The sequence below is a fragment of the Empidonax traillii genome, unplaced genomic scaffold (assembly GCF_003031625.1).
Source record: "Empidonax traillii isolate 1590-97213 ecotype Southwest subspecies unplaced genomic scaffold, ASM303162v1 scaffold309:size1915965, whole genome shotgun sequence".
Taxonomy (NCBI): domain Eukaryota; kingdom Metazoa; phylum Chordata; class Aves; order Passeriformes; family Tyrannidae; genus Empidonax; species Empidonax traillii.
Window position 1 is genome coordinate 1,794,232 of NW_020955502.1, and position 13,150 is coordinate 1,807,381.

The 13,150-nt window shown below is 45.1% G+C and overlaps 1 protein-coding gene across 2 annotated transcripts in view; it reads right to left on the reverse strand.

Moving 5' to 3' along the window:
• Positions 1-13,150, reverse strand: part of ROR1 (receptor tyrosine kinase like orphan receptor 1) — a 144,169-nt gene that overhangs the window by 80,331 nt on the left and 50,688 nt on the right. The window contains exon 1 of one of the 2 annotated variants that reach the window (XM_027891066.1): positions 4,428-4,601. The exons of the other annotated variant lie outside the window; for it this stretch is intronic. The gene's annotated coding sequence lies outside the window, so the exon portion shown is untranslated. Of the gene's footprint in view, positions 1-4,427; positions 4,602-13,150 lie in introns of those variants that run through there. 2 annotated transcript variants of the gene reach the window in all.

The following is a 13,150-nucleotide window of genomic DNA, read 5'->3' on the forward strand; positions in this document are numbered from 1 at the left end:
TCAACTTATGAAACCTCCTCCAGTCTTCAAACCTACTTTTGGAACTGTGAATTCAAATCTGAAGTCAGTTAAAAAGCACTTGGTAAAACTCGGCTTTGACATCACCAGCTCATGCAGGACTGAGAACACATCTGGACAATGACAACACAGAATTCCTGTGGGAATGCTCAGGAAGTCTGAACTCCACCAAACACATTAATTCCTTAGTAGAGCTCACGAATTACCTACTCACTTTATTGCCCAAGACTTGGAGGACTGACCTTGAAGAGCCATTTTTCCATCTTTACACTGGTCATCATTTATTTAAAATGATTATTTATTTTAAATTATTTTAACACATAACTGTCTCTGTTTAATGTTCGAAATAAATAAAAATATAGAGGAAATCTGTCATTCCACCATTACCAGGAGGTCTCTGTGAGATGCTCATCACCTTGGTGGTTTAGGTGACATTCAAGTGTCACTAAATGCCACTACAAAGCCATAAGATTTGTAGGTAAAGCATCAGCACAGTTACTGTGTTGGTTTTTTTTCCCAGCTTGATTTTGCAAATAGGCTTTTCTTAAGGAGTTAAATATCTCTTTGTAGATATAAAAGCTATTTTTGAGTGGGGGGAGACATAAAAGCATAACCTGAGAGCTATCAAAATTGAAGTTTAGCTTTGTACTGCAAGTCTCTGACCTCTCCCCTCAGTCCTAGACCTAATCAATCTTCGTATCTCCCACCCAGGGATCCCTCAGAGCACGGCCCTTATCTCTGCATCAGCCCAGAAGAAAGGCAGAGCCAGATATCAGGAAATACTTTCTCTCCCCCTGATCCATGTGCTGGACATAGTTGAAATACCAGCACTGATAATGTGTTGGCCACTCGTGAGTCCCATGTACACTTAATCACTCATTTCCTTCCCTGGCCAGGAATAATTCCAGCATCATTTAGTGGGATTTCCCCCCTCCTTCTCCCGGACATCTGGCACGAGGCCAAGGAGTGGCACTTCTGAGGCAGGGAAGGGATGGGGAAGGAGGAGGCTGAGGGCTCTGATGGGAAGATTATTGTTGCCTGCAGAACTGATGGAGAGAAAATTTCTCTCAGCTCCAGAGGGATTTGGAGCTCAGGAGGCTCCAGCAACTCGGCATGACCAGGATGTTTGACCCTTCCTGAGCCAGCCAAGGCTCTGTTTCCACTTTGTGCTGCAGGCAAATTTGAATCCTTGCAGAGCTTGGATAACCCAGGGAAAAGCACACTTTCACCTCCAGCTTGGATAGGGAACTTCACCCCTCCCTCCCCTGTGCTGTGCCAGACAGATGTGAGGGGCTGGAAGGACCATCCCTTCAGATGTGAGATCTGCTCGTTTCTCCACAGCTCTGCAGTGGAGCTTATACCTGAGCCAGGATCAAGGACAGTGCCCAGAAGCAGCACATGGTTTGGGCAGTTCCCCCCCAAACTCACAAAACCATTTAACCACCACACAAAGCATCAGGTAGTTGTTCCTAATGTCTCAAATGCGAAGGGACACACAGATATTTGTCAGCTGGAGAGCACTGGTCCCTCACACCCATTTTCTAATGGCGTTTTCTCTCTTTCTGAGGGTAAGACACTTGGCAGTGTCACTTCAAGGCCATAAATCACCGAGATTCACCTGGATCACATTTCCAGGGCTGCAAAGATCAGCCACTGCACACCAAACCACAGTGTCCCTGGAAGCAGAGTGAGAGGGAAGCACTCAGCACCTCTAAAACAACCCTCTATTTATAAAACTGACACCTTCAGGGTCTATCTCAGAAAAAACAAACAAACAAACAAAAAACCAACAAAAAAGTAAACCAAAAACCCCACCAAGGTTAAACCTAGGAATGGTTTATTCTTAAGCTCACATTTTGTGCAGGCACAAAACACCCTGCCCTCCATTCCATCATTTCCAAGGAGCTGGGTCACCTCTGGTGGTGCCGTTTCCATCCACGAAAACACAGCAATAGATCTGAATAAATCAAGAGTACTGAGCACTCTGGGTGTTTTATTGCTTCTCCTACCCTATGCACCCGCACAGGTCCAGCACTGCAGTCCCTCAAGGCCCAATACACAGATTTATACACTCTGAGCACATCTCAGAAGTTAAGGAAACAATGCTTTTTTTTTTTTTCCTCAGAGATATTTGATTTCTAAAAACCCTGAAGACCCTTTCACTGTTATTCCTGTTATGTATGCAAGAAAAAAGGGGGGGAAATCTATGAGTGGTCTGTATTTAAAACAACAGGCTCTTTCTACCTCTGAGGGTAGAAAATATTGACATTGTTTTACATCAGTAACTGGACCCAGACAGGATGGGAAACAGCATTTCCAAGCAGAACTTCCACTGTGCCCTCTCCTGGGAATGAGGGTTCACTGGGAATCAACTAATGGGCAAAATGGGTGCTCCAGGCACACACACACACACAGATTATTGTGGATTCCCCATCCATGGAGGTGCCCAAGGCCAGGTTGGACGGGGCTTGGAGCAACCTGGGATAGTGGGAGGGGATGGAATGAGATGGGCTTTGAGGTCCCTTCCAACTCAAACCATTCCACGATTCCACAATTCTGTGAAACAGCCTCTTCTGGAAGAACCAATGTCTGTGTCCACGATACAAACCTGGGTTCTGCTGGAATAACCTTTCAGGAGAATTTCAACTTCCTGCCTCTCTGAAAACAGGGAGAGGGAATGGGATCCTTGAGTTGGATCTGGTCACATGCAAATTAGGTCCAGGGCATTTTAAAATTGGTTCTGCTGTTCCAGAACGAGCACTTCCAACTAGTTTGCAAACACCACAAGGTTGTCTGAAATCCTGTTTAAATCACAGACCTGAGAATTACTGAAGCACAAACACCAAAACAACTGTTTTTTCTGTTTGTTTCTTGCCCTTTTCTATGGAGTGACACGAAAACTCACTTTTCCCCCTGGAGATTTTATACAAGTGGCAGCTTCAGTTGCTGCAGTTTTACAAGACTATAAAGTTAGCAGCCCCTAACACCCAATTAGCAGTTCCCTATATAAAGCAAAACCACTTCCATACTATTGTATTCCCAATAACCTGAAGCCCACTGCATCTTTTCCCTCCATGCCTGAACACCAGCTTCCTTAGAAAACTGCAAGGGAAAGTAGGAAGGATTAACACTCCTAATAATCACCAGTGAGATGAAACTTCATAGATAAAAAAAAAAAAAGAAGATATTTACATGTCTGTAGCAGGAGCAACTTGGCTTATTTAGAACATGCAGTTGACATTTTACCTTGTGAACAACTCGGGGTGTTTTCAGACCATCTCAGAAATATTTGTGCAGCTTTTTGTCTTGTGGACTCTTTGCTGTCACTTCACATCAGAGGCCCACCTGAGGATCCCTGCTGAAGCCCTGGTCACTGTCTAAACACATTAACACACAATTCCCAAACTCGCAGCTTAATGGACGGTACAAAGAAAGGAATGAAGTGTTGTCATCGTGTTTGCAGATGCACCAGAGAGGCACAGCAAAATCAAGACCCTTACCCAGGTCACAGGGTGGACGTGTTTGTATGAGGAACGATGGGAATCCCTGGAGTCAGCCCTTAAACCATAAGGTCACTTTTCTCGGCAGCTGAGTGGGATATCTCTCTGTCAGGAATGGCTGAACAGAGGCCCAGAGAGGCTGGAGCACCTCCACCTTTGCACATTTTTACACCAGACAGAACCACTCATGGGCCATTTGAGACCACTCTGAAGTCAGCCCTGACGAGGGGTCAGGTGAGGTGACCTCCAGAGGCTCCTTCCCAACTGCATTTTCATCCGATTTCTACCTTCTCTGCATCCTTTTATTATAGAATCGTAGAATAATTAAGGTTGGAAAAGCCCTCCCAGCCCATCGAGTCCAACCTGTGCCCCATCCCCACCGTGTCACCCAGCCCAGAGCACTGAGTGCCACATCCAGTCCTTCCTTGGACACTTGCAGGGATGGGGACTCCACCACCTCCCTGGGCAGCCCCTTCAAAGGCCCAGCCATCCTTTCCCTTTCCTGATGTCCAACCTGACCCTCCCTTGGCAGAGTTTGAGGCTGTTCCCTCTCATCCTGTCCCTTGTTCCTGGGAGCAGAGCCCGATCCCCCCTGGTTCCACCCTCTCTGCAGGGTCCCCCCGAGCCTCCTCTTCTCCAGGCCAAAGGTACAGGTTGCACAGGCACCAGCAACAAACTCTGGGTGAAAGGTAGGTCCATGAGTATGTGTACCTTTGCTGTCACTTTTCTTAATCCTCCAGTGTTTCCGTGAAGCAGCAACCAAGTTTTGCTTGTTGGACACTGCACAAAGTGCCAAGTTCCTGGCAAAGCCACAGATTTTCGATGTGTGTTTGTGTGAACAAGTGTCACCCCCTTCCCACATCTCTCTTCCAGAACTGCTCTTTTAGATGAAAATATGTCTAAAAGAACCCTCCCGTGAACCACAACAACAGCAGCTCCCAGAGAGCTCCAGGGCTGGGATCCCACACAGCTCTCAGCAGAAATTGCCGGCCAAGACTTTTCCGTGCACAATTCAGCCATGAGAGAGGAATGGGATCCATCCAGCTCCCCCTCCCAAGCTCCCCCTCTGGCATGTGCCTCCCCGGGCTGGCTGTCACAGCGGATCATGTCACCGGCTGGTGACATCACCTGACAGAACAGCCCGGGGCGCTCCGTGTCAGACAGATTGTGTCTGACACCCAGGGAAGATTCCAGATTCCGGCCCATGTGTTTGCTATCCCAAATCCTTTGTGCTTAATGACTGGAACACCACATCAGCACAACGCTGAGAGCAGGTTCTACAATTCCCTGAGTCAGCAGCTGCTGCAGGAGGATCTTCTTCCACAGTCACTGAGACACCAAACTGCTCAGGGCAGGGAAAGAGGAGCCAAATCCCACCCCTGGGAAGTCCAGGCTAAAGCTGGACCCCTCATTTACCTCTGAGACCTCTTTAAAAGCAATTTGGAAAACAGTTCTAAGGAAAATTCATGCTCTACATGCACCCAAAATACAACTCCCTGCCTCTGACACACCAGACAAGTACAAATGCAACACATCCAATGAACTCTCCGTTTTACCCAAAAGCAAGACATAAAACAGTTGTTTTAACTACAAACGTGTCCTAGTACTGCTACATTTGCTTTTTTACAAGATAAAACCAGACAGACTGGTTTAAAAAGCCAGACTACAAACCTAGAGGAGTAATTTAAAAAAAAAATAATTGAAAATAAATCAATTTTTCTTGCAAATCTAAATTCTATAAATTTTCAAGATGAAAACACTCTTATTTAAATGGTCCTATTTTGTAAAAATAAAGTTTGAATTGTTTCTCCTTAAGTGTAGGGTTTAGCCCACCCCTCCTTTTCCCTTGGATTATTCTGAGTTTGCCAGGCTCCCTTTTTCCATGGATCTCTCAACACTAAAAGGAGTTTCTTAAGCAGGAGTAAGCCCAATCCAGCTGGTCCCCGAGGACTCTCAGGAGGGTTTGGGATACAAAGGATGACTCCAGGTCCCTTCCCCTGTATGGATACAAAGAGTATTGTCCACTGGCTTCCCCAAAGAGGAAGATCCCTGGAAGTAGGGAGGGAGAAGTGGGATCTTGATCCTGCCCTGAGTTCCCCTTCCCTCTCCCTTCCCCTGCACAGGTGAAAAGCTGCCTGAGTTCTGCTGGGAGCCCAACCTGGGAGAAACATTAGATTTTCCCTCTGGCAAAACTTCTTTCCCACTTGGCAGCAGCTGGGTCGGCCCCACCCATTCCATGACGAAAACCACCTTTCCAAAGTGAATGAATTCAATGCTTTTCCCTGGCAAGTTCAGATCCAGCTGAGTAACTCCCCACTTACTGAGTCAGCCCCAAAATAAGAAGTCGCCTTGTTTTTGTTCTGACCTCAGAGATTAAGAGGAAAGCCAGATTTTGCCACCTGGGAAGTCTGTGTGAGGGAAGCTGGAGGAAAGATAAGGAGTCAACTGGGGAAAATAAAAGCAGTTTAATTGAAAGGGGAATTTTGAAAATGCTGGAGTAAGGATTTCTTCCCTGGCAGGGTTACATTCCCTGGCAGGGTATCGTTCCCAGGGGAGATGGGTCAGGTCTGAAACACTGGGGAGAAGTTCTCAAGTCTGCACTGGGGATGGGAACTCCTCTGTCCCTCCTTTCAGCAAGGACAGGAGCAGCCAGGTGGGGGAGTGCCCGTCCCTGGAGGTGTCCAGGGAAGGACTGGACGTGGCACTCATTGCCCTGGGAAGGGTGACAAGGTGGGGATCGGGCACAGGCTGGACTCGATGACTTTGGAGCCTTTCCCAACCCAAATAATTGTGGGATTCTGTGATCAGATTTCCACCCTAAGGCAGCACCACTAAGGACTTGCTCTCTCCAAATAATTTAGGCACAGAGGTGACCACAAAATGGTGGATCCTCTTTGGCAGCAGGGATGAGGATCAATCCCTTTGCTGCCTTTCACACCTTTACAAATGAAACTAAAATTAGCAATAATCTACTGGTCTTGCACGTGCTTTAGGCTTCCAGGATCCTCTATCCTGTGTTCCACTGGAGTAACATTGTCCTTGGACCTGGGACAAGTTTGGACTGGGGAGAAGAAGGGAAGGGGAAGAGAAAAGTAAATCTCTTCTGAGATTTCGGAGATGAAACTCATGCCAGCTCCACACATGGCCCGTGTGAAGGGTCAGGGAAAGTTCACAGCTCTTTTTTATAGATATAAAACAGAATTAACTTCAAAAATTTACCATGATTTCTGAACATCCTGGAAGTCAAAAAGAGCTTCTGAGAAATTTGGATCAGTGGATCAGCCTGATAAAGAGCTCTACCAAAATTCCCTGTGGTTTCTGCGATTCTTCAAGTGAGCAAAACCTGCACAGCCTGTTCCCAAAACCTCTTTTTTTTAGAAAGAATATGGGCACTGCAACAAGGAGGGTGAGCCTGGAGATCAGCTCTAAGCAGCACAGAGGTTCCTAGGAATCAAAACTGGGCTGAAAGAAACATATTCACGATTTGCACGACTTTGAAACTCAGATTAAACATAAATGTAGAATAAACACCAGAAACTTTAACCTCAAGGAATAATGACTGCACATAAAAGCTAAAAAACATTAATAGGAAAATCAACAGTAGCCATCTATAAAAGAAAACACTGCAGCTGGCTCTGATTTTTTCAGTTCATTATGATTAAAAAACCCAAAATATCTTTGGCTATGTGAAAAAATTTTAACAGAATGAGCCGTGACTGAGAAATGACATAGAGTGGGTATCCAGACACATTTTAAAGCAATGAAACTTATCTTCCCCCAGTATCTGTGTGTGAGATTAACCATGAGTGTTATCTAAAAAACAAAAATAAGCAAACCTCTAAAATTTGGTGTTTCTTTGACATATAGAACCTAAAGAGAACAGGTTGCCCTCGTACAAGTACAGGGATTTTATTCCTGCCTGCAAAGAAAGCCCTTCAGGGTGGGTTTATAAAAAAAAGCGGTTTAGGGGCCATCACATGAATTCCAAAAGCTTTTGTCTCCCAGAGTTTAGCTGGTACTGGCATGAGAAATGACTTTTTTCTTTTTTTTTTTATAGGGCAAGAGTTTTAAAAACTTTTTAGCTTTGCTTAATAGAAAAGCAAAGCTGGGGAGGAAGGAATTTTTTGAGAGTCTAGACAGGACTCCAAACAAACTTCAAAGACCAGCCCACTGCCAGCACAGCTCATCCAGGGACCAGATGGGCTGAGAGGGGGGAAAAGGCCCTCGGAGCCCTCTCAGACATCCTGGCTACTGCTCCGAGGAGGTGAAGCCCCAGGACAGACCAGATAATATCCTGCTACTTAAGGCTTATAAAAATAACCTCCTGAAGTTATTAATTAATTCCCAGCTGAAGGCTGCCCAGGCAATGAATCAAAAGAGCCCACATTTCTCACCATTTGCACTGTTTTCATTAAATAAAGTCTCCAAAAGGCCTCTTTTGGGTTCTGTCAGGCAGTTGCCATCTCCAAAGGGAACTGGCTGTGTTGCTTCCCCCCATTATCCATGGATATTTGGGAGCAGGATCCAGCCTGGCCCCTCAGATGTATCCAGCTCTTGCAGCAGACCCTTTGCTATCTAAATACAGAACGTGAACAAGAGCAGCATTATCACTCCTTTACAACCTGGGAGGGGGAAGCTGATTTACAGCCACCCATAAATCTGGGCTGGTGCAAAATAATCAACCCACATCTCTCGGCTTTTTTTTGTTTTTGTTTTTTAAAGCAAAAACACATGTTGATTGATGGCACTTTTTTTTTTTTTTTTTTGCAGGTTCATGTTGATCTTAATGAATTGTTTATGTAAAAACAAAAGCTTCATACCATTCTGAATCCTTTTTAAATGGCTTCAGGGAAAGAGTCATTATTTCAGCTGAAATGACCTTTCATTTTGAATTGTTGCAGAATACAATTGAGAACTTAAAACAGCCAGAACCGAGCAAGATGGTTTGGTTTTCTCTAATAAAATACTCTGAGTCAAAGTGAAACTTTTTTTCCAGTGTTTAAACAATTATTTTTACATTTTCTGTTGGTTCCACACTGAAAGCTTTACATCTCTAAAAAAATCCACTCAATGCCAGTTCTCAGCTGTGGACTTTGCTCAAAGAAAAAGATGAGGGATCCAAGCTGAAATCCAAACCTCAAACTCCACAAGTGACTCGTTACTGGAGCTGCATCTCAGTGCAGCATCCTTTCAATCCTTTCTGTGGCTGAGACACTGGAGAGGAACCAACAGGAATGGAGGGAGGTAGGATAGAGGGAATGGAGAGAACTGGAGAAAATCAGGGAATCCCAGATTGGTTTGGGTTGGAAGGACCTTGGGGACCATCTCTATCCACTCCCTGCCATGGACAGGGACACCTCCCACTATCCCAGGTTACTCCAAGCCCCGTCCAACCTGGCCTTGGATACTTGCAGGGATGGGGCAGCCACAGCTTCTCTGGGCAACCTGTGCCAGTGCCTCACCACCCTCACAGCCGAGAATTCCTTCCTAGTATCCCACCTAACTGTTCACTTCCAGTTTAAAACCACTGTCCTTTGCCCTGTCACTCTGCCCAGAAAAGTCCCTTTCCCTCCTTTTTCTAAGCTTCCTTCAGGCTCTGGAAGCCATGAGCTCCCTGCAGCCTCCTCCTCTCCAAGGCTGGTGAAGGTGTAGCAGGAACAGAGCAGCAGCTCTGCCAGCTGGATCGGGCAACTTCCCCCCGTGGACCAGCTCTGGGCAGCAAAACCACAACCCTTCTGCAAGCAGAGGGTGGTGGAAAGGAGCATTTTCCTTTATGTACACTCTGCTAGGGTTGCCTGAGGTCATAAACTTTATACTTGAGGAGCACTTGGATGCCTCTGATGGTTTTGTGTGATGAACACCTGGGCCACATCCACCAAGCACGGTCCCCTTAACTTGCCCCTGTGCCCACTGGTACCAACAGCCCTCATTGTCAAGAACAAATCAGACATCTTAAAACCAAAGAAACATCTCACATTTGGCCATTCAGAAATATCAGAATATTACTGTATTATTCTGGACCCATCATGACAAAAAAAGACATTGAGGGGCTGGAGCGTGTCCAGGGAAGGGAATGGAGCTGGGGAAGGGTCTGGAGCACCAGGAGCGGCTGAGGGAGCTGGGGGGGCTCAGCCTGGAGAAAAGGAGACTCAGGGGGGACCTTCTTGCTCTCTGCAACTCCCTGACAGGAGGGTGGACTCAGATCTTTTCTGACCTTAATGATTCCATGAGTATATTTATTATTATTATTTCACTCAGTCTGTTTTTAAAAGAAAACTGAAAGTAGCAGCCAAATACTTGTGGGGCTGCACTGCCACAAACAGGGTTGTAAGTCCCTTGAGAACACACAACCAGAGAGTAGAAAACTAATATGGACAAATTCGAACAGAAATCACCCAGAAGTTGTACTGTGGATATAGTGGATATACAGTGGATTAGACTTGGTCCAGCTAAATTCATTCCTTAATCAGCTGCAAGGAAAGCAAACAGGGATACAAGGAACACGGGGAGCAGGTGAGCACTACAGGACCGACCCTGAACCCAAACTCCGTGGTCAGGAGCAGAGGCTGGAGAGTTCCCCACACCTTCTGGAATGTTCTGCAGAGCAGCCCTGGAAGGGGAGCCCAAAGCTGCCCAGGGCACCGTGGGCATTGGCAGCCCCACACTGGCACTCTGGGCTCCTGAAAGCTGCAGGACTTCAGGGCAGGTGATTTGTCACAGCAGCAAAGCCTGGTTTTAGTCACACAGCAAACTTCTTACTGTTTCTTTTGATTAACATGGCATTAATTTGGGATTTCTTTCTATTTAGTCTATGCAGAGAAATGATAAAAACCAGACCTGACAAGCTCTGAGCTCAGGGGGACTGGCAGAAAGGGCAGCTGGAGCCTTTCCCTACAGCCCCGTGTCCTTGGGATGCCACATCCCCTTCACACCTGCACAACGCTGCATTTACCCACTGCCTAAAGAAACCACAGGGAATTCCAGCCTTTATTTAGCCTTTAAATCAGAGGCTGTACAAGTCATTTTCTCCTGGATTTTCTTGAAGGGATAGCCAATATTTCATTATATTTTGCAAATGACTCAGACCCGCAAGCTCATTGTGTTTATTTGCATCACAGACAATAAAGCACCTTCTATTTGGGGAGCCCCATTAAAAATAAACAGTCTGAGGAAACTTGGCTTTTCCAACTGTGTTGTACACTTGGTTCATTATTGTCCCTTCCCCAGCCCTTATCCAAACAGTCCTGACAGCTTGTTTATGGAGAGCTCTGCACTTCTACCTACCCAGGGTGTGCTGGGCACAGAACCACGACAGAGCTCCAACTGTGGCCTGGCCTTAAAAACAACGATAAAAATAAAATAAAATAAAATAAAATAAAATAAAATAAAATAAATTCAAAATTTAAAAATAAATATCTAAACCAAAATCACTAATTTGTGGACAATTTAATTTGTGGACAGTACTGGAAAACATCCTCTAGTGACTCACTGCCAATTAGCCAGAATTTTCTACCTGAAATGTTGTATATCTTTTGATCTGATGTTATAGCACCCCATATCTCAGGCAATATGAAATTTACCTTTAAAGTTACTCTTAAATTTAGCCTTAAAATTTACCCTTCTGCTTATGGGATTTTTAGGGAGAACTCATGATTCCTTCTGCTGGCAGTTCCATTAAAGCAGAGATATAAATGCTCATATATTCAGTGAAGTTATTCCCTGAAGTTCCATGTTTATATGTTCTATATAACAGTCTATATATATCTGTATAACAACATACATATGTTGTTTTCTAGACAGCTAAACTCTTGCTTTTTTGAAGTTTGATTCTGGGAAACTGTTCAGTCCTGACCAAAAAAAAAAAGGCACAATTTTTACCCCTGATAGATTAAAAGCACAAGTTGCAGCAGTTCAGCTTCGTTAAGTGCTGCTCCATTAACATCCTCATTTTTCCCCAGGAGGGCTGGGGAAGATGAAAGCTCCGTTTCCAGACCTGCTCCCAAAGGTAGTCTGCTCAATGCCACGTGGCCACGGGAGCCATTTAAGGAAACATGGAATTAAGACAACTCCAAACTCACTCTGTGTCATCAGTCATCCACAGGAACTGGGATTCACCAACAGCTCTGGACTAGACTCAACAGCTGCTTCCCAACCGCCCCTGGCAGCACCTGGAAGGTGGTTCCAGCAGTTTTCCCTCAGGGACAGCTCCCCTGGACACTTCCTTTAGCAACACTTTCAAATACAGGTGTAACACGGAGTGAGATCCTTTTTGGAATTCCTCAGAAAGGTTTTCATCCACAGAGTGTACCATGGAAACACGGGTGTTTAAAGCAATAAGTAAAAATAGCTTTTTTCAAGACGATTTTGGGGCTTTTGAAGAACTACACATAAAATGGAGCCTTTTAAATGAGATCGTGATTTACAGCTAAATACTCTGACAAGGTGCATGTTGAAATTTGGTACTGAATCCACATTAAATCCACTGTCAGAGCATTGCTGACGGACCCCAAGGAACTGAACCAGCCACAGAATTCCTACTCAGAGCTAAAACTGTCATTAATTCCCTTTGCTTCCTGCCTGTTCCCAACACTGAGGAGTCCAAATGCTGCCCCTGACCTTTGACAGCCCATGAGGATGCAACAGAGGAATCATCTGAAAATTATGGATGAGGAGGGATCTCCTAACAGGTGGGATTAACCACCGGACACTAAAAATTCCACATTTGGGAACTTTTCTAAAGGCAGTTTTGACCCTCAGGTTTCACAGCACTGAGGTAGTTCCAGAGGCTCAAAGGAGTATTCAGGGAATCTTAAATCCAGCAAGTATTTGGCTTGTTATGCAGCTCCCAAGAGTCACAAATCCTAATGAAATGTTTGCTGAAAAGCAGGAATGTCACGTGGCTCCCCCCAAAACACAACAGCATCTTAAGTCTCGTATTGTTTTCCCCATCCAAATTACCCAAAAGGCATTAGTCCATGGAGTGAGCTACTGGTTGGAAAACTCCAGCTTCCAGAAAACAAACCCATGGCATGTGCTATCCACACACAGCCCAGCTCTGGGGCCACGCTGGACAACCCACTGCCAGTATATTCCACTTCCACCTGTCCTTTTCAGGTCACGAACAACAAATCTCCAAGTCCAGGACTGGCACTGAATTTGAAAGCAGGCACTTGGTGGAACATCTTCCAGGATGTATTTGGAAGTATAAAATGGATCCTCAACAGCAGAACCACCGTTTATATTCACCATCCACTTACATGTCAAAAATTATCCTAATCTCACATATTTTTCCCATCTTCTTCTGGAATTTTCTTTTCACGAGGTGCCAAACACAGCAATGTTTGCTCTGTTCTAGCATAGGAAGAATTGCCATCTATCAAGCCAAAGAACCCAACTGTACTATGTTTTTTGGCTGCAGTGCACCAAGTTTAATTGCTGAAATATCCTCAAAATTTGATAAAAAAGGAAAAATAACATTCTGTATTGCTCGAGGAATTTCGAGGCATAAAAAAAAGGCTGTAAAATAACATTAGAGGCTCAATTTCAGAAGTGTCTTTCAAAAAATGTAACCCCAAACGTCAGCTCTAGTGAGCCCTGCCATTAATCAGCTCGTGCCACTGCTTTGCATCAGT